Here is a 25,000-nt window from a genome sequence, read left to right on the forward strand (position 1 = left end):
ACCTTCAAACTCACACTGACAGTTCTATTCTCCATTTTATAAAACCATCTTCGGAACATTCTGAACCCTAGCGGTTCAGACTTACTACAATTTATCAACCGTTTCAGGGATTTTCATAGTTTTGCCAGCAGATGCAATGTCCCTGCCCCTTTCTCCTCGACGCCATTCTCGGTTGCTCTATGCTCTCTATCTTCTAATGTTCTCGCTATCCTCGCTAGCTTTATGGTGTAGCTGCTGCGCCTTCACCTTGAACAAACTGTTCCTCTTTGAGATGTTCGTTCGGAGTTGCCATGTCCTTTATGGTGACGTGTCCTCGAACGCAGCTCGGCGGCAATACAATACGAGTGTAGCGAAGGACATGTTGAAAGATAAGAAGCAATAGAGCGCGCTCATAAACAGGATGCATCCGATAAGATAGGGCATTTTATGGTTGCATGGTATATGGGGTTTTTCTAAAAGAAATGATAAAAAAAAAGAACTTTGAGGCGTTTAGAAACTGTAGCTGTCAGAAAAATATGAACAATCGTGAAAAATGAAACCCTCGAACCAGGGCTGTAGTTCAAGTACGGGCATGTTCAGACATTGAACCATTTTTTCCGCCTACTACATCCCTTTTAAGAAACAACGCTCCATAAAAAACAGTCGTCAAGCCTCGACAAGAGTTAAGGCAAAACCCCATTAAACTAATAACCCACACCCTGCCTAGCGTTTCCATAGATTACCCACCGCGAAGTGCAGCCCCACTTTATGGGGCTGGCCATTGCGGCACATGCGCTGGACATTGCCGGAATGGCTCCTTGGTTCCATGGGTCAACGACGACAAAGATGCAAAAAGTGTGCTCTGTACGAATAAAAACAAAATGCAGCCGATCGGTAATAACTGTCGTCTAGCTCTTTCTTGGTTTGCCTCGTCGCCCCGTGGCGTCCCGGGCCGGGTGCATTTCGCATTTTACGAGGCCAATGTGGCGCAAACCCCCGTGCACCATTAGTACGATGACGTGATGATCCGGCAGCGTGTGGGCAGCGTGAATCGTTCATAATGTTTACACAAACTTTGCAATCAAGCGTGGAACAAAACTGACCCGAAGCTGGACTGAGGAAGCTGACGATGCAAGACGTTTTGCTGGAGACAACCGAGGGGGTGGTTGGGTGAAGCTGCAAATGAGTAAATGTCTGGCGTCTCCGGAAAGACATTTCAATGTGCGGTACCCTGGAAAGGAGTGCCAATTTGGTTCTCCTCCTTTGCTCCGGGAATGTCGATCGGTGCGTGATCAAGAATGAGGACGCCACTCGCGCGTTCTGTAATGACTCTTGGTGGTCTTAACGCAACGCCATTCCCTATAAGTTCCGGACGACGTAGCGATGCTACTACGAAGCTGGTCACTTGCCGGCGGGATGGGATTCGTCTTAGTACTTCATTTCAGCATTTCCAGCAGTCATCAAAGAGTCGTATAAAAAGGAAGACAAACTACTGGCAGCAGTCCCCAGGGGAGGGGTAGTTTGTGGTGGGAGGAAGGAAACGTCGTCGAATGCAGTTCACATTTCGCTTTCGTTCCTCTCTGCCATCGTCCTTCTCTCTGCTGGCGTGGTGTCCCCTTCATGATGCTAACGGAACCCTCCCCCGTTCTCGGTATAGGGATGCACCTTCCACCATGCACCGGCCGTGCGCCTTAGCCGAGGCAAGAGGGATGTGTACATGTTGCCACCACCCCCATCCGCGTCCTTTGCTTCCCTTACACCCTTGGCGAGGGCATTGAGTTATGGGCAGATGAGATGCACCGAGCACGAACGAAGGAAGCACAAAAGGGAAAGCTGCGGTTCGGTCGGTTCGGTCGGTTCGTTCGTATACAGTATGCAACAAAAGTTTATCCACCCCTGCATGAATTCAAAGATTTTTGCTGTTTTCTCGCCTAAGAATCCGCCTAAGAAGTACCTAACAAACTAATAGTTGTTCATTTCTTAGAGATGTTCATAGAGCCATTTTTAAATAAATCAGTTGTCAAGTAACTTGGTGCAAAACTACATTATTGCGTCAAAGTAAGTTATGCCCCAGCATAACTCCATTATTTTAGACGATAGAACCATCGATAGGGTCTCAACAGATGCGCATGAGATTAAAGAAATAAACTGCATCATTGCAATGGAGAGAAAAAAAAATTATTTGACTATTTTGAACCAAACGATACTATACAATTCCATACATTTTTTTGTATGGGGTGGATAAACTATTTTTGTGATATCTTTTTTTCTAGTTGGTCTTATGGAAAAGAGTATAAAGCAAAATAATGAAGAACGAAACTATTGATAAACGAATTTTGATTTTCGGACTCGGTTGTTTGGAGAAAACAGCCAAAACGTACATTTCATGCAGGGGTGGATAAACTTTTGTTTCATACTGTACGTACACGCACGTCGTGGTAGTATTGGTGTAATGTGTCGTTTGAAGGTGTACGTGAAATGGTTGGTGTCTTCTCGCTCTCGCTGGTGCGCTCTGACTCGCTCTCGCACATTGTGACGCCAGAAACGTTCAGTGATGGTCGCGCTGGTTTTAGGTCCCGTGAACCCTCCCTCACGAGCACGTTTCAAGAATCTTGTTTACCTCGGTCGTGAACGGACGGGCGCGTTGTTCCTCGGAAATATCGGTTGGCCTGGCGCGTTCGCCCCAACTCCTTCTCCGGTTGTGAACAAAGCAAACCGTGATTTTAATTTCCCCGAAACGTTAAACGCGAGTGTGAATACCGGTGCAGCATCACAAGGGGATGATCAAAAAAGGTGCAAGTGTCGAAGGCTGCTGCCACTAACTACTTGTTGTGGGTGGCGAGTTTTAGAAAACGGAGGAAAGATTTGCTGTGCGTACGTGCGTGGTGCCGTGTTTTAGTTAGTTACCGTGTGCGTGAGATGAGCGTTTTGTGAGGCGAACGCACTTTTCTACGTCCATGCACTTACAACAACGAGCACCGTAAACAACCAGAGGTGCGACAACACGCTACAAAAACGGCAATATTTCTCGAGTTTTACGCGGGTTGCGACGATATTATGGAAGCCGTTGCTGCTGCGTGAGTTAACGAAAGTTGGTTGGGTTGCTGATCAACTTAAGTTTGCTGCTGCGTCCAAGAAGCAATAATATTCCGATAATTGAGCAAGTGAACACACGGTGAACCAACACGGCTCGGTGTGGAAAAGCGGAGCGGCATGATGGCAGCGAGGGTTACCGTTGATCCCGCCGGCAGCAGCCCCTGCTGAGTGAGAGAGAGAGAAAGAGCAAACCCGAGGGTGGTGCGTAGATGCCAACGCCAACAACGACCGAAACGGAAAACCGGGTGGTGACGACGGTGACAACGAGGAGAAGGAGGCGGTGAAGAGCAGTGCGTGGTGCGGTGTGCTTTTTGGGTTTAGATTTTCCCATATTTTCTATTTCCCCGTGTTGCCATTTGTGACCCGTGTGTGTTGGTGTGTTTTCGGGCCCGCGGCTACCGGTGTGTGCGTGTGTAGGGGTTTGTGATTGTGCGTATCGATGCGTTCAATGCCCAAAGCGTTCCACTTCTTTTGTTAATTTCCTCGGTGCGCAAAGAGCAATAATGTCAACAAAGCCTTATCAAAATTCGGTGTAAAATTCGGAGAGGCAAAAGAATCGTTCGGCGACATACGGGAGCGCTTCTGGAGTGTTGAAATTGTAAGTTATTTGGCCATACAGAGCTTCGTCGAAAAGAAGTCGCTCTTTTAACCCTCGTATCCATTTCAAGTTTCAACGAAAAAATGAATTACTTCCCGTAAATATTTTTTTTACGAAACTCCGGATCCCCAAAGTACAGTTCATTTCACGCCGAATTGGCATTACTTACAACAGAGAAACAGAAACGTCACAATCGTTCAGCTACTTGCCATTAGTTAACTTGTTATTGTCGCAGAATTTCACAAATATTGGAACTTAGCAAGGAACAATAAGCAAAAAAAAATCTTGTTTTCATTATCCGCATTGTCGATTGTTTTTTCACATTCATATAATTGTTAGAAAACAACATACGAGCTGTGCAAAAGTATTATGAAGTTCTCTAATTGAAAATTCCTTGGAAAATGCGCAAGATGAAAGATGAGTTTTTAAAAATGTTGCAATATAGAGCATTTTATATAAAAGATATTCCCGAATACTAAAAAAAACCGCGCAGAGTACATGAATCTAAATTATCGCGGTGCCTTCCACTTCCAGCAGAACTCTCATTTGCTATATTTGTCTCTGGGGTCAACCTAAACTCCGCCTTAGGTCTTTTGAATCAAAATAAGTATGATTTACTCATATGTTATGAACTCATATGTTGCATTGTACGAACAATTTTGAATCAGTATGAGAAATAATGTATAGCTGAAATTGTACATAAAGGGCTGAATAATGAGTTACTTATTTTTCTCCGATTGCTGATGTTATAGCGCTACAATAATTAAAATTAAAATTTATTATAATTGAAATATTGTAGTTTACCTATTTAACAGTTGATAGACTAGTGCAAATTTATAAATGTTGATAAAAAGTTTTGTTTTGTGTTTATAAACATAGCCCATATGCATAGCCAACGTGCTGGGTACCTAACGAAGAGGTAATCGTCGAGTGCTCAACCGAGGGTTAAGAATTAGTTGGTTTTAGTGGGTGAGAGTTCCATTGTTGAGGGCATTCCTCAGGTTCGTACATTAGTATTCCATCAGGATTGGGAAACGGGAAAAATGGGAACAAATTCTGGCCACTCACGTTGCGAGCCCTATGTGAATTGGAGCAATGAATCTATGTTTCGGAAATTTCAAGAATCGATCATAAATACCAATCAAACGTGGTAAATCGAATCTGGCGAAGATGGGGAACATACAATCAATTCTAAGAAGAGCGATGATTCAAGCAGTTCAGAACAATCCTAGAATCTCTATTTGGTTTGAAACTCACGACGAAACAAATTACAAGTCTGTCAAAGAAACCTTGAGGCCGTGTCTTACCAAGAAACACTCAAATAGAACTCTGAAATAAAACTATATGAACAGGTTCCTGAAACCCGTACATGGAAGTTGTAAAAGCAACTGAAGCTGAAGCAACCAACCATTTATAAATGGCAGTTTTAAAGTATAAAAGATACCATGCAATTGATCCGTAATCTTAAATAACAAAGAATCAACCATCATGAACAAATTCTGCCCAATAGAGTAACATTGGCCAATAATTCAATTGAAACTGAAGATGAACTAGACATGAGACATTCAGATGAAGAATTGATGCAACCAGCCGGCATCACGGCCTTCTTTCAATTGTTTTTCATAAAATGTAATCAAATTACTTTGCTTTGGAAGCAAAGATGAATTTGTGAACCGATTTTGTGCCTCAAAATTTGATTCAGGTCTTGAAAACTGCACTCCAGCACTACATGGCATCCTCTGCGCTGGCAGCAGTTTGACAGGTCAAACCGTATTTCAATTTTCGGAACAACCAAAATTTGGCACCCGGCCAAAAACCACATGGTGTGACCCCTCACCTTCGAATTCATAGCACGACGCTCAAGAATGCAAATGAATTCTTTGAACTCGTTTCTGCCATCTGCTGCTGCATGCGATAACTCGCCTTTTTCCTTTTTCTATTCGTCTCTTGTCGACCTCAACCAGCATATTTGCCGTTTTTTTTAGACTAACGGGTTTTTGGTTAGTTTTAGTCAACGCCAGTCCCCTCCCCCGAAGTGCATTCCCGCTGAACATTGTTTTGCATTTTGTCAAGTTCTTAAAACTGCATAAAACAGAAATAACTAATGAAGGGCATGTGGGAGAAGGCGTTTAATTGTTTGTAGGCTTGGTTTTAGAATACCGTTCTAGTACCACGGAGAGAACGGGATTATCACATCCCCACCACTCGCCCACAATCCGTCGTATCATGATTTGAATATTCATGCCAAAATGCATCGTCAAGCATGAGAAAAACAGCAAGCAGCAAGAACTAACGAACCTCTATTCTCTCTGCCAGCGGAAGAAAGTGGAGCACGACGATGCACCTACTCCCAATTAAATGATTGGACGATATTGCAAAATTAGACCACCATTGGGAAGAGGGCACATTCGGTGCATTGTTCCATTGCGCCGGGGCGTTGTGTTGCGACGTGGAAAGATAAAATCCAGACTCTGTAGAGGGGCCGCGAGATGCGGATGCAACTGAGCCAAGAAATAAAGCCGAAACGATCGAAGGTTTATGGATTCTATGAACCGTGACACCGGTGCAGACGATGCGCGCACCATCCTTCCTCTCTATCCGTTTCTTCTCGGAATGCAAGAAGAAAACCATAAAATGGCTTCGGTTTCGAACGACGACGACGACGACGAGCGGTGATTGCTAACGACCTCGATCTGCTGCTGCTGCTGCTGCTGCTGCTGCTGCTGCTGCTTTTGCCACTGATCCGCACCAATCGTGGCGCTATAAACGATCAAACAACCCCGCTGGAGGAGGGTGGCTTCAGCCGGGCGTAATAATGTCAGGGGGGTGGGTTGGTGGATGGAAAAGGATGATGATGCGCTCGCTCGGTGTTCGAAAAAGGTGGCGCATCAAAGTTCCCGAATTTGCCCCCTCTTCCTGCTTGCCAGCCTTTTCTCGCGAAGACCCACCACCCCACTCGCCACAGCCGCCAATCGAGTCCATCGTCCAGCTCTTTTCTGTCCTGGTTCACGGTTCAATACCGATCCCGGTTAAACAGCGAAGAAGAGGAGGGGGCAAACGAGTTCGCGCGAAAATGCACGAAATATTCATTTTGTGTGCCGCGCCAGTGTTTTTATGTGTCGCCGCCTCTCGTCCGTGCTTCGTGCCGACCGGCGAATTTTAAATTCATGATATTTTAATTCAATTTCAATCAGGCGAGAGCTGTTGGCTAAGCGTTGGTCTCCCCCGCTGAACCCCAAGCTGTCCATGGGGTAATGTTTTTGTATATTCGAATTCCAGTGCGCTCAGGCCCAGTGGTGGCCAATAGCAAATATTGGGTTTGCGTTCGAAATGAGTCATGGTGTAGTAGTCGGCTCGATAGCCGGAATTTAAATCAACGAGCACGCCTTCCCCCCGACCAATTGGGGTTTGGAGAAAAATTGATCCAATCCCGGCAATGTACAGATCGTGATTTTCGTTTGGTACTTCATTTGGGGCGCGGCACCACCCGGGGCTCGTGCCAATTTGGTGTCGGTTGAGTTCCAAAAAGCGCCACCGACCGGTGATTCAATTAAATGTAAAATCGTTACCACAATTATGTTGGTGCATAGTTTTACGCCAATTTGGGGAATCCCCCGGTGCGGAATTGCCGGGGGTTAATTATCTATGGAATTGCTGCGGAAAAATGCAATTGACAGTATTGTATCGAAATGCTTTGCAAACATGCTGCGGTGTTAATCGTGTCAAGTCGCATGATTTATTCAAAAGCAACACAAATGCGATGTTTATTTGCTTGCGATTCGACATTGTACAGGTATCAGTACACGGGAGCAACTTTCACACGCAGTAAACTGTCATTTGGTGCCTTGAGATTTGCAACTATTATGACCAACTATTATGGCATCATACAGGGTTACTGATATGAAGTGTTACCTTTTCAAAAGACCATAACTTTTTTGTGTGTTATCATTTTTTAGTGATTTCAAAAACAAAACTGTTTGAGGATAATCAAAATTTCAGAAGCCGTTCACTTTATCCAGATCTGGCCACCTTTGCCTTAACTATAGCCTTCGAAAAGTCCAAACACGAGTTGCATGCTGCACGAATGTGATCTTGCGTTATTTTTGGTTCACCTCCAAAGCGTTTTGCAATTCTACCAGTATTATTGTAACAATTTATGGTGGGATACACAAATATTTCATTCACTTTAAGGTGATTGAGCTCACGAACAGTAGCTGGTTATGATTTGCCAGACAAATATAACGCAATCACACTATGACTTTTTAATTTCATGACGGTAAAAAAATATCAGTAAAACTGAGACTAAAACGTTATTAGTGGCTTGTAAACAATATATTGAACTTTCAATAGAACAATTTTGGCGTTGAAGCTATGAGCAGCTCAAAAGATACAAGCAGTGTAAAGTTGGTAACACTTCATATCAGTAACCCTGTATATCTGCCGTATTGTCCGTATAGTGGATCGTATTCGTGTTCCGCAGATAATTTCAAAAGAAATTCCATCTAGGTTGAATCCAGGCTGATCGAATGAGATCTCGAATTGAAAGTTCTTGGCAGTAAAATTGCATTCGTGTATTGGAAACTTAACATCGTTACGATACTAAGCGAGTCATTTAATCTGAACGATGTTTTGGAACCGCCTTGCTTTCGTCATCCACACCGAACGATCGGCGATCCCACATGACGTTACTGCGTCTTTCCGCGCCCTTTGTTACCGATATAATTTATCGCGCTCGCTCACCTACATTCGTAATCCACCTATAATCCGCATCGCACCCATGGCCGAAGGATATGGTGTATCTCTTGCACAGACAACGGGCTACCAACGTGCGTTTCTTGCTGTTGTTTTGCATGGTCAGCGGTCTGCAAAGAGGGTGGAAGAGAAATCTTAAAAATAATAAAAATCGCATTTGGGAGAAAACAACGCGACCGCGCGATCGCGAGTCACGCGTCCCTCCCCTGTATTGCTGCTGCGCTCGCTCGCATTTTTGCCGTTTGTTATAAATAGATGGTTAGAGCTGCAGCACAGTCCAATAGGCTTAAATCATGTTTCGTAAAAATGTTTCCCACTGCCCAAAGCGAAATAGATGGAGAGAGAAACAGGAAGGGGGGAGTAAGAGAGAGAGAGAGAGATTTGAAGATCGCAGAAGATCTCAGTAGATCGCAGGGGATCTAAGAAGAGAGCGATCCATTAATGGCGTTTGTTTGGCGAGGAAAAATTGTGGGAAAATTGATGAAAACTCAACCAACCAACCGCCGCCACACTTGAACAACACAAAGTGGACTCCAACATCACCTACTCCTAGTAGCAGCACCAGCAGCAGCAGCACGAGCACCACAAACACAGACACCAGTTGGTTGTGGAATTTGAGAAGTAAAGCATTTTTACGGCAGAAATGGAAGAATAATTGATGCCCGGGGGATGCATTTTGATGAAAGCGATTTAAACAATGATGGCGATGTTCGTGGGTGTCCGGTAGAGGCAATGGGAGTGCGCTGGCAGGAGGGCTTAAATTTATTTGTTATTGTCTGGAGGTGTATTTTTGTTTCAATTTCACCCCGTCAAAGCCCCCTTCTACACACCCTCTGCCCCACCTGGTGACGTTGAAGCGTAGCGAAAATCGGAAAGGAATTCGGAAAAGTGGGAAAGCCAGGCAAGGAAAACGGCCAGTTCGGTGGAACTCGCGTTGACTAGACACACACACACAGACAGACACTATTACTATTACTGTAGCTGCTGCTCGCTTCTGTACTCTCGCACTATAGTTGGAAACGAAATTTTAACGAGCACAAATTTACAGTTCTAATGAGCTGGACTAATTTTTCCAAACCCCCCAACTTCCTCTCCTTTTCCTTTTCGCTTCCACGGAACTAGAGGCCCCCTTGGTGTGTTTTTGTTTTTCGTTCGCGAGTAGTTTGTGTGTGCGCGAACGAGGGTGGCAGGGATGTACTACTGATGCGAGCTCGTTTTACGGTGTCTAATGGCCGCGTGGCCGCGTGTTTAGCTTTTCCCGCACTTCTTCTTACCCTTTTTGTTTATTTCTTCTCTTCTCTCCCTCTGTTTTTCCAGCTGCACAAAAGACACTCAACCACCGAAGCGCAGGCAACAATAGTGTGTTGTGTGTGTGTAATGTCGTGTGCTTCGAATGAAAGCTTTCGTTACCGGTAAAAGCAGCAGCAGCAGCTGTAGTCGAGTAGCGAGATCCAAGTAGCGTGTGCTTTGGAACTTCAATTTCAAAAGGTAAGTTCCACACATTCCACAGACAACCAACACACCTTCCACCTACTGGGTACTCTCTCTCTGTCTGTACACACCGCAAGCATAAATCAATCTGTGAGGAGGGCTGGACCAGCAGCAGCAACGCGTGTATCAATATCATTCCATCTTTCGGCACCGGACTTTCGGACAACACTCGCTCAGCAGTCCAGCATCACCTCTGGACTGCGGAAAGGAGGAAGGTCGTCGAGGGTCTGCTGCACGATTGGTTAATTAAATGTTTTACTTGAGTCCCCTCGAGGGGGCTGGGAACCGTTTTTCGATGCCTAATTAAATCAAAACCAGCAGCAGCAGCAGCAACAGTAGCAGAAGGTTCGCTGGCTAGTTAGCTAAAATGGAAGCGGAACGTAGCAGCAGCAGCAGCAGGAGGAGGATGGGGCTCGCCCCATGCTTTGTAACCGTGCAAAAGGCGACCACCACCTCCACCGGAATCGGAATGGCGATGGCGGTCAACGTTGCTCATCTCATTAGCAGAACAGATCACAGAGAGAGAGAGAGAGAGAGAGCGAACGAGCGAACGAACAGAGACCCCCAGCCCGTCTGTGTTTCCGCGGGAAGAGGAGGAACACAGGGAATAAGACATTTCCTTCTCCAATCACCCCCCCTACCCCCAGCCAACCAGGCCAGAGATGGAGGAGTAAACGGAAATTGGGCCCGAAATCGGTGTGCCTTCGAGAGATGCAAACACAAGCCCCGTCTCCATACCAACGAGGGGGCAACCCCCGAAACTCTGGTGAAGATGGAGGGCTATGGGAAGGGCAGATGATACAATGCCGTTGCGCACGCGAGAGGAATCGGTTCCGGTGGTAACCGAGCGAGGGAAAGGGAGGGGTGCTTCGTCACGGCAATTCGTCGTGATTCGCCCTGGACCCCATCCTCCCTCCCCATCCCCAAAAAACCGGTGGCGATGATGGGTTTGTGTGCGTGCGGTTGACTTAAACGGCTGCGCTAACGAGCCTCCTGGTGTGGAATTGATAAGTTGCTGGAACAACACGCTCATGCTTCGGGTTTTCGAGCGATTTCAAAACATCTGCGAGAACCTTTTTTTTATGACGGTTTTTGGAGAGTTCATTTTGAATTACGTTAAGCTGCAGCAAGGCCACGGGAGTAACTTTCACAGTTTGGAAACATTCATATCCTATGACCACATTTACTGAGCAAAAATGAACAAAATCTGGCAAATAATTAACCGATGCATGGTGCTGTGTTCATTATTTGTCAGATTTTGATTAAATTTCTTAACGGAAATCTGGTAACTGTGGACATAGGGGGATAGGTTGTCCTTTTGGCGAAATTTCAAACGCCCGGACATGAAGGCAACTTTGTTTTAAAATTCTTAACACACACACAAACCAACAAACATTGGCAGTTTGTTATGGAATAAAACGATATTTGCTTATCAGAAATGAATAACAGGAAACTGAAGAACTAAATCGATAAATTCCCTTGTTTCGATTAATCGATTCAAATTTAATGAAAGTTACTGTTCTCTATCCGTTTTTTAATAGTTTATACCGTTACATAAGAGCCTTATAACCGACAAATGACACTCCAAGTCGGGACCTTGCATAGACGACGTGTAGAGAAAGATTTTGACAGTTCTTTCAAGTGAATTTCTAGTGGAGCTTGATAAGAGCAACATGGATCTGAAAGCAAGTTTCTTTCACCTTAATCAAGCTGCTGGCAATTTTTTTAAGCCTCTTTTTGACAGTTAAGACCGTGTACAGCTTTACACACCGGATCACCAACACACTTTCAAGGAACTTTTGAATCCACTCTTGTGCTAAAAGTCGAAGACCCGGCGGTGTTCTTGGAACCGTACGAATGATATGCACAGCGGGCGAAGCAAAGCTAGCTCCGTGCAAGAGGCGGCAGCTGAGCGCGATATCCTTCCAGCAAAAAAAGAGTAGAGATTGGATTGGGTGGAGGGCGATCGCCAACACAACAAGGCAGGCGATCCCGTGTCCCGATTTCCTGCGAAACGGAATCGCGGGCGCGCACACACCGAGAAGATCGCTCGATATCATAAATTTGCTTCAACTCTCCTCCTTCTGGGTCTTTGTTTGTTTTTCCTTTCGTCGTCGTCGTCGTCGTCGTCGACACCTTCCGCGATCCTCGCTGCTCCGTGGAGAGACTCACGCATACCCAATTCCTCTTCTCCTTTCGCGTGTGTGTGCTTCCCTTTTGGCGCTGGTATTCCTGCAACTGCAACGACCCTCGATGCGAGGTCTGCTGCATACGATTAGGATTGGAGAGCAGCAGCAAGAATCGCGGGGTGTGCAAAGCGCAAGAGTGATTGGTAAGGCGTTCCCCGGGGTGTTTTGCGCATATCTTTCCTTCGCACATACGCCTCCAGAAGCAGATGCCGCGCGCGGTGGCGGTGGTGATGGTTACGGTTTGCATTTGCCGACGACTACTACTGGGTTGACGGGTTGGTTGCGTTGGACGTTTGCGATGGTATGCGATGGTTCTGGTGATGTGATGGTGATCGAGAGGTGCAAACCGGCAGCAGCAAGTGCAGAGGAAATGGTGCGAAGATGCATTTGCATTCCATGCTTTCGGGGCGATGGTCTCTAGGAATGGAATGCTTATGCTGCAGAGCAACATTCGACATTCGAGAAGCAGAAGTTGCTTATGTGTCAAGAGTTTATCCCGGAATACAAGAATTAGATTTTCAAGAAGACTATAGAGACTCTTCTTAAGATTCCAGTCCAGTTCTCCCGGTATTTCGTCTGCAATTCCGTTAACATAGAGTACCGCGGACCGGGGAAAGTGCAAAGAGAAAAGCAACATTGAGAAACACTTTTCCTCACTGACCGTGTCGTGCATTGTGTTCCCGGGGAACAGCGAGCATCTTTTACATATTGATTGAACTTCTCGCTATTTGCATTTGACTTTTCGTATTCACCTCTCGCGCGCACATCGCTGCAAATGCAAGCGGACGACCAATGCTGCTGCTACTACAATGCTCGAACTGGTTCTGTGTGTGTGTGTGTGTGTGTGTGCACAACCGTTACGTGGCTACGTGGCCAATTCCGGGGCCGTCTTCGGGGGGTGGTGCGAGAATGCTATGTAAATCACTCAAAATGGCTGGCAGGCGGCAGCACATTCCTTTCGTATTTTGGATGAAGTGCCTGAGTCCGAAGAGGAGACCACCGCTCCGGTCTTCTTGCTTCTGCTTCTTCTCACCACCCCCTAGGAGGTGAAACGAATGTATGCAGATGACTTGTGACTACCGGTCTTCACACAGTTCACACGATTCTTCCCTCCCTCCCCGCCTTGCCACGCGAAGTTATCGCGAATCGCAAACGCCATTTACCACCACCGGTGGTCGTCGTAGTGGAGATGATGATGATGATGATGATGATTCCGGGTAGGGCGCGCTCCGGTTCCGAGTTCAAACTACTTCGAGAAAGTTCATTGAGTAAGAGGTCGTAAGGGCTTGCGTTGTCGTCGCCGCCGTTGTTGGCGCAATGCATTTTTCCCATTTTCCACCAATTTGCATACGCGACAGCAGCCTCCCCAAGACCAAGACCCTAAAGAGAATGGCGCACATGCAACTGGCACACTAGAAAGGAAAATAGTTTTTGCCACGAGACTAGAGATTCCTCGAGGGGTGGGGTATGTGTGTTGCTCTAGTAGCTGCTGCTTCGTCGCCGCCGTTGCTATGCTGCAGGAGAAGTATCCAAGGAAGCCCATCCCCATTGGCTTCTGTGTGACATGATGATGAAGTATGCAAAAAAGGGGGCAAATGAAGCAAAGCGCGCGAAGCAGCAGCAGCACACACACACACACACACCGCACCATCACCACATCACCATCTGCCAGTCTGCCTGTCCTTGTGGCCCTCGGCGAGAGGTGACTTGGTTCGAAGTCAAAATGCCGAAGGAATGTGCCACAGACGAGAGAGAGAAGCCCAGAAGGGCGCGCCCGAGGGGTAGTGTTCTCATTTGTTTGTTTTCCTGATGAGCGTGCTTTGGCAGGAAGGAGGGGGGAGGGGCATTGCGATATGTGGTCGAGCCAGACCATGGGGACTACGACCGCGCAGAGTCGTACCAAATTGGCCGCGAATCTCTCGTCGTCCGCGTGCAAGACACACAAGACCCGGCCACCAAGCGCTGCTGCTGCTGCTGCTGCTGCTGCTGCTAAATACACATACGGATTCCGACGGGAGCACGTGGAACGGACGCGCGGGGTTGGTCCCAGAAATTGAAGAAAATATTTGGCATCCTCGAAGGGAGAGGAGATAAAGTCGAAGACCATCGGAGAAGAGGCACACTTCGTGCGAGAACCGATCATTTTGGGCAATTATTCGGAAGCAACACACACACACTGGATGGTAATTATTTGCCCGTGCGCACGGTAGAGAGAAGAGTGGACGGCGGACGATGGGCTTATTGTTATCTTTAATGCGCGAGTTAGTTAAATATTGGTTTTTCGATTGGTGGATGCGCAGTGGAGGAGGGGAAGGGGCCGCCCCCAAGCAGCAATCGTCTTTCATTTGCTTCGGCGGACGCGCGATGGCTTTAAATGGGCACGCAAAGAGAGAAGGTGCCAAAGTGGCGCAGACTACACTTAACACACAACAACACAAACACCAATTTTTGTGGTCGCTTCGGTCGTGGGGTTGCGATGCGGCTAATAAGTCCCAATCGTGTTTAACAAACGATTTGGCTGATTAGCATTCGCTGCGAGTTTAGCAGCAGGTGTTTGGTGGGATTTTTGGTAGAACAGATGCGTATTTTCATATTTGGAAACTACTTCTTTTTATTTGGAACAACTTGATCATCACTTTCTGTACCATACATTTGGAGATCTCGAAGGAAAATTTTGGACGAATTCGAATTACAATCTTCCTGTAATCACTTTTGGCAGATTTTTCGACATCATTGTAGTCGTTGAAGTACGTATTCCGTAAGTTCATGCGCTATTGAAGACAAAAAAGTAATGACCTGGCGAAGGCAGATCTGCAGAATACAACTGGTTACATAATGTTTTTTTACGTTTGATGTTCTGCCTTTCAAAGATTAATCAAGTTGTAATAAAAAAAAATATTGAGTTCAGTTCTATTTTATTCATCAGGATAACTTTCAAATTCTTGAGCACTTGTTGGTAATTATCTCCACTAACTACAAGGTAACACTATTTTTGTAGTTCAGGGTACACCAAGATATTGTCTCAAGTCTTTTGTTGCCTCAAACTTCAGATCGTCTTTTGATTGAAATGGTTTAAGTTGTGCAATGGATGTATCGTCTTTATCTAGTGAAAGCCATGCTTGTGCAAAACTGATCTCCTTTAGTACCGCCGAAGAATGTCATAGTTAGTTTATCTGTTCTCCATGTTGCTTCTCATTTCTTCTTTCAATTCCAAGGATCATGTTTATTTCTAGTAGTTCTGAAGTTTTCGTAGATATCTCCATTGTTTTTTCTGATGTTTGCAATGTCTGTAATACTATGTTCTCGAAAATTCAATTGGATCATCATCCAGTGACGCATAGAATTCTTTGTTTGTGCATTATTTGGTCTTTTAAATAACCGAATCCAGAATCCAGATGTTGGATCCGATTGAGCGTAATGATAGCATTTCATACAACCTAGCAATAACATTTTTCATTCTACTTTTCTCTAGCTGGCTTCAAATCATCGGTATCCTTGTATGATAAAACAAAGATGGTAGTTTTGTGAATAATACTCAATCTTCTCATGATCTAGTTTTATGTCAAACAGTCAAAATGGTGTGTATTTCAGATACTTTTCGTTTGAACCAATCTGCAAGTAAACTGGACTATCTCCAGTACAGCTTCTCCATCCATATCCTGCAGATCTGTCACCCGGAGTGTGTGTGCGTGCGAACAAAAGGATTCGTTTCGCATAATTTTTCGGAAGCCCCCAACCTGCACACCACCATAAATACATCATTTGCTGTTTATATGCCTTGCCGGTGGTTTGCTGGTGGTTTGCGTGCGTGGTCCTCCAGTTGATTTGCATTATTTGCAAACAAGCATACAGCACAAATGAGAATAATAATTACATTTACATGACCATGGCCGGGCCAGTCTGTGTCTGTGTTGCTGACCATGGCCCCAGCACCAGCAGCACCAGCAGCAGTGTGTAAAAAGGAGAGAGAAACGTGCGTGCGCGCGTTCACGGACCCCTCTGTAACAGACTGTACCCAGCTATCATCACCTCATTCATTTCGGGGCGCTTCATTCGCTGCTGCTGCTGGTGATGGTGGTGTGTGGAACATTCGATTCGAATTTGCGGCCAGCCAGCCAGCCAGCAACCAGCGAGAGCCTCCCCGCCCCTCTCGTTTGCCTTGTTGAGATTCAATTAAACCAAAGAAGGATGAGGAGATGAAGGAGACGGCACAAAGCAGCAGCCGGGTGGCGCTGGATGGAAACACCAGACCCCAGCTCCAGCAGCATAAGTGCCGAGTTGAAGTTGAAGAGTTGAGGGTACTTGGAGTGCGGCGCCGTGCCTTTGCCGGTCTCTGCTCCGCGTACAGCAACAACTGCAAATTATGTTTTTGCGGATATATGTTCAATGTTTTCGTCCTTTTGCATACAGCAGCAGCAGCAGCAACGTGTTTCGCCTGCTGCTGCTGCTGCTGCTGCTGCTGCTGCTGCTGCTGCTGCTGCACCTCTTATCGTTCTCTTCCATTCCCTGTTTCGGAGTAAAGTCCTTGGCTCCAGTTCCGTGGGCCAAGAACCTGCAGTGGTGCAGTGAAATCGGGTCGCGAGCTGCTGCTGATGGTGGTAGTGGTGGGCGATAATGCAGTGATGCAAGGTGCACAGCTGCAGCGACGGGGATGGATACGGAGATGCTGACGAGGAGGAGGAGCAGAGGTGGTCTTTGCGACCTTTTTCTTCGCGATCGTGCACCGCGCAGTGCAAGTGCATCGCGAGCAAAGTGATCCACGTCGTGCGACGAGTAAATGTACGCACATTATTGCATCCGCCGCCGCGCTGAAGAGTGTGTTATTATCGTTTCGAGCTCTCGTTGAGGGCACCCGGGAGGCATTTACTTTACGCGAGGCCGTTTCGTTTAGCTCATCCGTTAAGTGTGTGTGTGTGTGTATGGAAGACAATTGGATTGCACTCACGTGTCCAGTGATGCGATTTTTTTTCTTCTTTTATCTGCAAAAATGGTGAAGAATCCAAGATACGGGATTCAAACATTCCCGGATATTTGACGCCACACAAGTTTCGCAGACTCGGCTAAACATCGGCGCTGCTGCATCGACCGAAATCGATTCGGATTTAAAAATGGAAATTCTCTCCCCCCCATCTGTTTCGCGTTGTGTCCTTTCTCTGTCTTCACGCTAGTAGACAACACACCATCTGTCTAGCTGCGTGTCCGCGTGTGTTGGGAGATGGTGGCGATGACGCAAAAAGATTACGCATCGCGATCGCCGCAAAACCTGAAGGATCACCTCTCTTCGCCCTCGCCAACTGCTGCACACGTCTGCACCCTCCTAAAATCCGATCCACCTCCTTTCAACGCCAACCATGTTTCGCTTGTTTATGCTTCGCGAACCAAAACACACACACGCACGTCAGCGCGATCGCCCTTCTTGCGCGATCTCGCTCTTCTTCTCCCTCTTGGGGCATTTCCAATTTTATCCCCTCAGCTTCGGAGCGGAGTCCCCGTTAGGTTGCGTTTTCCGTGAATCTGCGACTGGGACTCGACGGCGGGAGTCGGCCGCGTACGCCCGCAGGGTGCCAACGGTGCCGTGCCCTGATGTTTATGCTGATGATGTTGCCAACCAGCCAGCCAGCCAGCCTGATGATGCTCCCGATGATCGAGCACACGTCGCGAGCGCGCGCCCCCTGGTCCCCGATGAAAGAAAATGTGGCTAAAACAAACGACGTGTAATGTTTGCATTACTCACTGCTCCTTGGCCATCGTCGTCATCGGCGTCGTCGACGGCCGTGAAAGGCACAGAACGCGCACCATCATGGATCGCTGACTTCCAGCTATCCTCTTCTCGCGTTTGGCGTCGTCTTTGGCGTCTTGTCATTTTCCAAGGTTCATCGCGTGCGTTTGCCTTTTGCTCGCTGCTCCGCGCACCACCAGTCCGGGGGGATGGAATGAAAAATTAGCATCAAATCAACTGTGAAGCCCCCACGGGAGGGAGAGAGCGAGAGGAGAATGGAAGGAATGTTGGAGTCGTCGTCGTCGTCGTCGTCGTCGTCGACGTCGTTCGCTCCGCTGCTCCGTAAGTCCGTAATGGGGTGGCCAGTTACTCGTTTGTCTGTGCCACTTGGATTCACCTCATATAGACCGTTGGAACCCTCGTTTGCTTCAGAGAGAGAGAGGAAGGGAAAAGACTGGAGGACTGGAGCTCTTGTACTGCTTGAATTGCAGATGATTTTTCAATTTGCTCCCATCGATTGTATCATCCATTATTAACGCTCTTTTTCAAGGTTTATTGGTTTGGGGGGGGGGGGGGGGGGAACTCACGGATTGTGAAGTTAAACTGGACTTCTATTTCATGTTCTTCTGACTGTTGTTGTTAAATGGATTCCATTAGGCACTAGTTAAGGTCACCGACGCAAGCTCTTTAGATAACCTACCTCAAGTGTCGTTTGTGATCCTCTGCGGTGTTTAACACAACTTGTGCCACAACTTGGTACAAATCCGGAAATACCTATATACAACTTGGGTATGTAATGGAATTAACGAGGTGTGTTCGAAACGTAGGCGCACGAAGGGACAACCAAACATACCAAACACACGGGGTCTCTCTCTCTCTACCCTAGAGGAAAAGGATATTGACGGGGGGCAATCATAAACATCCCGTCGTTTGTAGTGACCCCTGCGGACACCTCGGACCGCAGCTAAGCTGTGCTGCCGCATACCGGAGTCACCGGATCCCGCTGAGCGCGCTACAACAGACGCGCTTTACATATCCTCCTTAGCTGCGCTCCGTCGTTGTCACCACGACGACGGGGTACATTCGTTTGCGTTTGGGATTTGGACGAGGTGTAACGAGCCGGTTGTGTAGCTCTCTTCCTTTTCTCTCTCTCGTCACGCGGTGGTATTCACGCCTTATGGCCGTTCCCCGAGTTCCTGAGGTGTAAGAGAAGTCGCGAGATCAGGTATGAAAACAACGGGCAAGGGATATTCCTGCGAAATCTACGACGGCCATCAACGGCAGGATATCTGAGTTGACTGACGACGCCTTTGGTCAGCAGAACGAAGGGAGAGAGAGAGAGCAATACTGAAATCAGATATCCTTTAAACGCTTCTCACTCCATGTGTTCTCCATGCCCCGTGTGTCCGTTATTGGAGTTCGGAGTCTGATGAGACCGAGCTGTACTGTTCCAGCACCAGCAGCAGCAGCACATTCGTATATATATTATATGTATATTCCTGGACATGTTCAACAAGCAGGCAGCGTGTCGTGTTTGAAAGACAGACATCAGACCAGCTACATCTCACATCTCGCTTGCAACCTGAACATGAACATGAACATAAACACACGCCAAGAAGAGTGGAAGAAAGGGAGCAATAGAGAGAGAGAGAAAGAGTGTATGTGTGTGTAACAGCGTGGCGTACTCCTTGGAGAATTGTACGAAGGAGGAATCCCTTTACCTTGGGTAGCGCAGCAGGTTCGCCGGGCTTCTTGGTGGTTGATGCTGGTTTGTCAGCATCAGCAGCAGCAGCAGCATGGCGACGTCTGGTCCCTGGACGGGAGGGATGAACCTCCGCACCACAGAACCGACATGGTCGTCGTCGTAGGCCGTCTCCCGCTGGGCGTAAAGTTGTTTAACTAAGGAGACCTCGAGTCCACCGCCGCCGCCGTCTCGCCGGTCTGGAGTCTGGAGTCTCAGCGGAGTCCATACACGGGCCTAACTGTGGCGCGCTGCTTGCTTGCTTGCTGCATTCCGAGAGAGAGGCTCCTCGCGTGTTCCGTGTAGTTGTCTTACTTCCCTGTTGCCCCGGGATTTAGTGACTGCCAACAACACTGCTCTCTCGCTCCTGTCTCCTCTCGCTCCGTGTCTCTTCCCGCTTCCGTCGCGTAGTGTCAGATTTGTTTTGTTTTGATTAAATATTCATCATGTTCTGCTCTGTTCGTTGCCGATCCCGTATCCTACCTCTATCCCCTTCTTCGTTATGTTGCGCGTGTCGTGCAGATGATTTTTTTTTTCCTGGGGTTTTGGGGAACCAAGACGCGCGATACTGTACACGACGCGGGCATCGGTCCACATGGGGCAATGCTTGGCATTGTACATTACCTGTTCCTGGAACGCGAGATTGAACAGATCAACTGGACTGTTCTGGAAGATGTCAGTGTTTTATGTTGAACTCTTCAATTCGTTTGTAGCATTTCATTTGGTGTTGTATTAGGAATTCGAAACAATAAAGGGACAACAAATTCAAATTCGTGGGGAACTTTATCTAGCTTAGGGTCAAATCAATTAGTACCGACGTAGATATAACTGAAAAGATGCGTTTTATGGTTTTAAACAGCAGCCAACTCTCCAAAAAAATTGAGAATAAGGGTCAAGCTAGAACCTATAGTTACAATACCTTTATAGTAGTAATAGTCACATGCTAATACTGAGACTGGGAATGTCTGGAAAGCCAACATGCGCTGAATGACGATATTACGTCGATTACGAAAGAATATAAGTGATGAGCCTCGAAATTACACGAGGAGTGCTCTCGCTCTCAACCAATGAAAGAATATTCTTCAGGATCGGCACGGATCGTGCTTGGGTTCTAGTTCCCAGATAAGTAAGGAAGTATTGTCCCTCAACGGCGCATCTCTCGCCGCACACACAGAGTTCGAAATCTTTTTAAAATCCGAACCACCGGAATCACTTGAAATTGAACGCTTTTCGGCCCGAGGGCCGCCAGCCAGCGAGCGCATCCCACGCCGGACGCGACAGTCTTTATGACGAGAGGATGGAGATAAATTGAAGAGAAATATCGTTATTGAATTTTTGTGGTATTTTGATACGATCTTCGAGACTCGCACACAGAAGAAGGCGAAGGCGAAGGAGAGGACACTTCTATGGTTCCAACCGGGCGATAGGTTCCGGGAACCAAACTACCGCCATGCTGTTCTGTTGCGATGGCGCACGATGGCAGCAACAGCAAAAAAAACCAGCGGGAGGTGTTGCGCGGCGAAACCTCGTTTGGATAGTTTGTTTTTTGGGAAATCCGATCCGATCCGATCCGGCAATGAAGGGAGGAAGGTAGGGAGGTAGCGCAGAGCAACGTGAAGCGAGTTAAACCTCAGAACATCTCGAGGAGTCGTCGCGCACGCGAAGGTCGATCCTCTCGAGCTCGAGAAAAAGAACGGACATATAAGAAGCCAGTCAACCACAAGAGGAGAGGCCCCGGTTTTTGTTGTTGTTGCGGTAGTAGTAGTAGTGGTTGGTAAAGACGGAGAAGCCCGAAACGGACGGAAAAGATCGATTGCAATGCGTCGTCCGCGCCCGCGACGACGACGACGACGACCCACACAGCAAGAAGCTGGCGATTGCTCTGGCGTGGGATCCTTCCTTTCTTTCTTCTTTTTCCATAAATTCTCTCGGGGTTTTTTCTTCGGACGGAGCTTCGCCTTGCAAGGAACTGCATCCCGGAGTCCCCGAGTGTAGTGTTGGTTGGGCGCGACCCATCTGGTGTCCCTTTGCGTTTGGACATGGTGCGCTTCTGTTGGTTTTCGGTTTGGGTTTCGGACACAAGTTCCTGGCCAGTAGTTCTGGTGCGTTGGTGCTTGTCCTTTTTTTGTACTCTTCAAGATTCCATCGAAGATGCAGCGACAAGTCTATAGAGCGAAAGAGAGAGAGACCATCTCATCACCACCAAAGAGAGAGAGAGAGAGAGAGAGAAAGCAAGAGAGAGGACAGTCGGTGCAATACCGAGCTGCAGGTCTTCTCAGCGTTTCTTATCTGCTGGTTGCATCTTGTGGATCGATGACAATGGGATTTTGGGTTGTTGTTCGTCCAGAGGCCCTCTCTTCCCAACTAACAAGACACGGTTTGCTTGCTGCAGCGTTACAAGCACTTCGTGAACTCGTGATCTCACCACTACCGCCACTAGGCGCATATGCATCCTGCACAAGAACGCTGGCTGCTAATCGAATGTCCAGCACCTTTTGCACAAGACTTCTAGACTGGACAGTCCAGTCCAGCGAAGAGTAGCAGCTAGTTAGCTTCATAACGTACCAGAATACGACGACAGCGTTGAGTAAAAATGGCTAAAGATAAACAGTACATCATCGTGTCTGCACGGCGGCGCTCTCGCCCCTAGACGGCTTCTCCTAGGGCTTTCTCGAAGATGGCGTGCTAGTAGAATGACCACCGCGCGTTGGTGGTGTGCCCCCTCTCGTCTCATAATATCTGCAGCAACACCCTTCTTCTGCTGCTTCTCCGCCTTTGCACGAAAGGTAATGGCACCGTCAGGGAGCTAGTTATGGAGACGCAGCAGACGACGATTGGAAAGTGTTGATAATAGCTTTTGCCTCCTTCCTCGACGACAACATGGGCGGAGTGGAGTGGTGGTGGCTGTTGTGGCCGACAACCGACCGGTGCGTCGCGTTGCTCTACGTTTTGCACCTTTTGCATCGGACCGGGGAACCGGACGAAAGCGCTTGTACCGTGTGTTGTGTATACCCGGAAGCCCACCCGCTGTGTTGGCGACATTCACGACGACGACGACGACGTCGACGACCAAGCGAGATTTGGCATGACAGACGACATTAACAGCATTGGACTCTAGGCCAAAGAGGAGAAGGAGTTGCAGCAGCAGCAGCTTACGATGGCTCATCGAAGCGAAGAAACTCAAGAAACACCCAACACAGAAACTCGAAGACCGCAAACCTGGAGTGTTGTGTCTTGCCAGTTGTCACACGAATCTGGTGATTTTGGCCACGACGACGACGATACTGCTTCGTTACCACGTTAATTAACCACGTTTGTTGCGTTCCTTGTGCACACTCCGTTCGCCAGGCCAGGTCCCGGCTCGTTAGCTCCTTGCTTGCTGCTGCAACATCGCCGCCGTCATGGCGTGTCGTGGGGTTTTTGGTGTCGGTGGTGTCGTCGGTCATTAACGCTCTCGACGCCCGACGCCGCTGTGAGCTATCGGATTTCAGGGATCTCTTCAAAAACTAAAAACTGAACAACATATCCTCGTAGCAGCAGCAGCAGCACCCCCACCCAGAAGGGCACAGACATCCCTTTTATCCCACTCTGCTGCCATGTTTGCGCTGTATGTGTCTCGTTGCGTCGCGGTGAGTTCTTACGGTTGTAAATTATAACAAGAGCACGACATCAGAGGAAGAAGGGCAGGAGGATGGAACAACTTTCAAGTTGTTGTCGGTAACTGCGCCACTTCACGAATCGTCGAAAAAGAACCAAAGACCCGGACCTTACGGGGACGAAACTTTACTCGCTGGTTTCGATCGAGCCTCACGAGCGAAGAGGAGGTCCTTTTGCGCGCTCGGTGTTGGAGGTAATTTACATGCTTGAGACTTTCTGAGACTGCTTTCGAAACTGCTGTTCCTGCTGTCCTTGCTACGGCAATCAAACCTAATCTGTAAACAATCAACATGGTACCGATATTATTCCTCCTTCGTTTGGTGGATGTAGAAGGCGGTCGAGTGTTTTTTCTCCTCCTTGGTTATCCCCGTGAAAGTAGCCACAAAAAGTATGTCCTTAAAATTGAATTTGCTCACTAAATCATGCGCACCACTAACGTTATCCTTTCTCTCTCTCTCTCTCTCTCTCTCTCGCCAATCTTTTTCCATCCGTTTGTTGATTTTTCTAACGGCGTACGAGAGACGGTTGGCCACCGGAAGTGGTGAGCTAATCGAAAAAGTTTTCCCTTCCCTCCCTGCTGCAAATCGGTACAAACGAAAAGAAAAATAACATTTCCTCCAGTCCAGTCGTGGGCCACGAGTCAGCATAAAACTTTGCAGCAGCAGCAGCAGCGTATCATAAAGTTGGGTGAGGAATTGGCATCAAAATACAACACGCGGAGGGTTCTGGACTGTGCGGTGCGGTCGAAATGTCGTTCAGCAATTCCGGTGTGTCCGGGTCGTTACCTGCCGAAGACGACGGACAAGGCAAGCGCCAAAGTATTTGAAAAGAAATTATCCTGAGCCGAGTTTGGCTCGTATCGAGGGACGAAGGAATAGACAAGCTGCAAGAGTGTCTAGCAAGGTGGAAAAGACAAGATCTCTGCTGATGGCTGCTGCTAAATGGTCAAATGATAATGAAGGCCCAAGACGCAGGGAATCAAACGCCCGCCTGCAGAAGCGCCTCACTAGGTGGATAATGTTGGACGCACGGTGAATCAGTTTGATTGATTCCTGGATATAGGCGGATGAAAGGGATAAAGATGATTTCCGCTCCCTGGTCCACCAGGAATTCAAGAAAATTCGAGGATCTCGAGGAAGAAAATTGGGCAAATTCTTTTCTCCCGCAAAAAAAAAGAAGTCTGCAGGAAATTGGAAGTCAATCCTCTTTTTGCTTCGCTGCTGCTGCCTTCATCGTCCCGTATTTTCCGCCCCGGTGCGTCAATTCAGGAAAAGTTCCAACACCGGTTCCTCGGTTATTCGCTTGGACTTGAAGCTAACCGCAGACTGGATTTGCGAGGGTTGAAAAAAAACAGTCTGTCAATTCTTTGCCATTTTGGAAAAAAAAATTCAAATAAGTCCAAAGTTTCGGACCGTTTCGTAGTTTCGTAGAATTTTGTTGGATTGAACTTGTTTTGGACTTGAATTCACTCACAATAGGTGTGGCGCCGGTTAAGAGGTTTGGTTTCGGCTGAGCAATGGCTGTGGGCTGCTGTAGAGCCACAAACCGTTTCTCGTTCTGTTGTTGTGACCGCACAAAAAGCCTACGCACCACCATCGCGTTCACTCCGTTTATCATTTTCAACGTTACTTTAAGAAATTCAATTACGTTTCCCATCTGCGCTGGGCAAACAACAACCAGCTAGCCACACACACACACAGACACACACAAACCACAAAGTCTCTTCCCGAAATCTTTATTTATGTGACACTGAACTAATTAATCTTTTTCTCTCGTTT

At 47.4% G+C, this 25,000-nt stretch overlaps 1 protein-coding gene and 2 long non-coding RNA genes across 4 annotated transcripts in view; 1 reads left to right on the forward strand and 2 right to left on the reverse strand.

Moving 5' to 3' along the window:
- LOC125956196 (uncharacterized) overlaps positions 1-9,519 on the reverse strand; it is a 9,766-nt gene extending 247 nt beyond the window's left edge. The window contains exons 1-3 of one of the 2 annotated variants that reach the window (XR_007469154.1): positions 9,268-9,519; positions 8,414-8,535; positions 1-452 (exon numbers count right to left, since the gene is read on the reverse strand). The exon at positions 1-452 is cut by the window's left edge and continues 247 nt beyond it. This is a non-coding gene — a long non-coding RNA (uncharacterized LOC125956196). Of the gene's footprint in view, positions 453-7,762; positions 8,536-9,267 lie in introns of those variants that run through there. The other variant, XR_007469155.1, reaches the window with a different exon arrangement.
- The window catches only part of LOC125956145 (frizzled-2), a 44,867-nt gene continuing 22,464 nt past the window's right edge, over positions 2,598-25,000 (forward strand). The window contains exons 1-2 of the mRNA XM_049687728.1: positions 2,598-3,673; positions 9,743-9,913. The gene's annotated coding sequence lies outside the window, so the exon portion shown is untranslated. The remainder of the gene's footprint in view (positions 3,674-9,742; positions 9,914-25,000) is intronic.
- The window catches only part of LOC125956191 (uncharacterized), a 13,015-nt gene continuing 3,028 nt past the window's right edge, over positions 15,014-25,000 (reverse strand). Inside the window, exons 1-4 of the long non-coding RNA XR_007469145.1 lie at positions 18,525-25,000; positions 17,840-18,005; positions 16,589-17,777; positions 15,014-16,558 (exon numbers count right to left, since the gene is read on the reverse strand). The exon at positions 18,525-25,000 is cut by the window's right edge and continues 3,028 nt beyond it. This is a non-coding gene — a long non-coding RNA (uncharacterized LOC125956191). The remainder of the gene's footprint in view (positions 16,559-16,588; positions 17,778-17,839; positions 18,006-18,524) is intronic.

The sequence above is a fragment of the Anopheles darlingi genome, chromosome 3 (assembly GCF_943734745.1).
Source record: "Anopheles darlingi chromosome 3, idAnoDarlMG_H_01, whole genome shotgun sequence".
Classification (NCBI taxonomy): domain Eukaryota; kingdom Metazoa; phylum Arthropoda; class Insecta; order Diptera; family Culicidae; genus Anopheles; species Anopheles darlingi.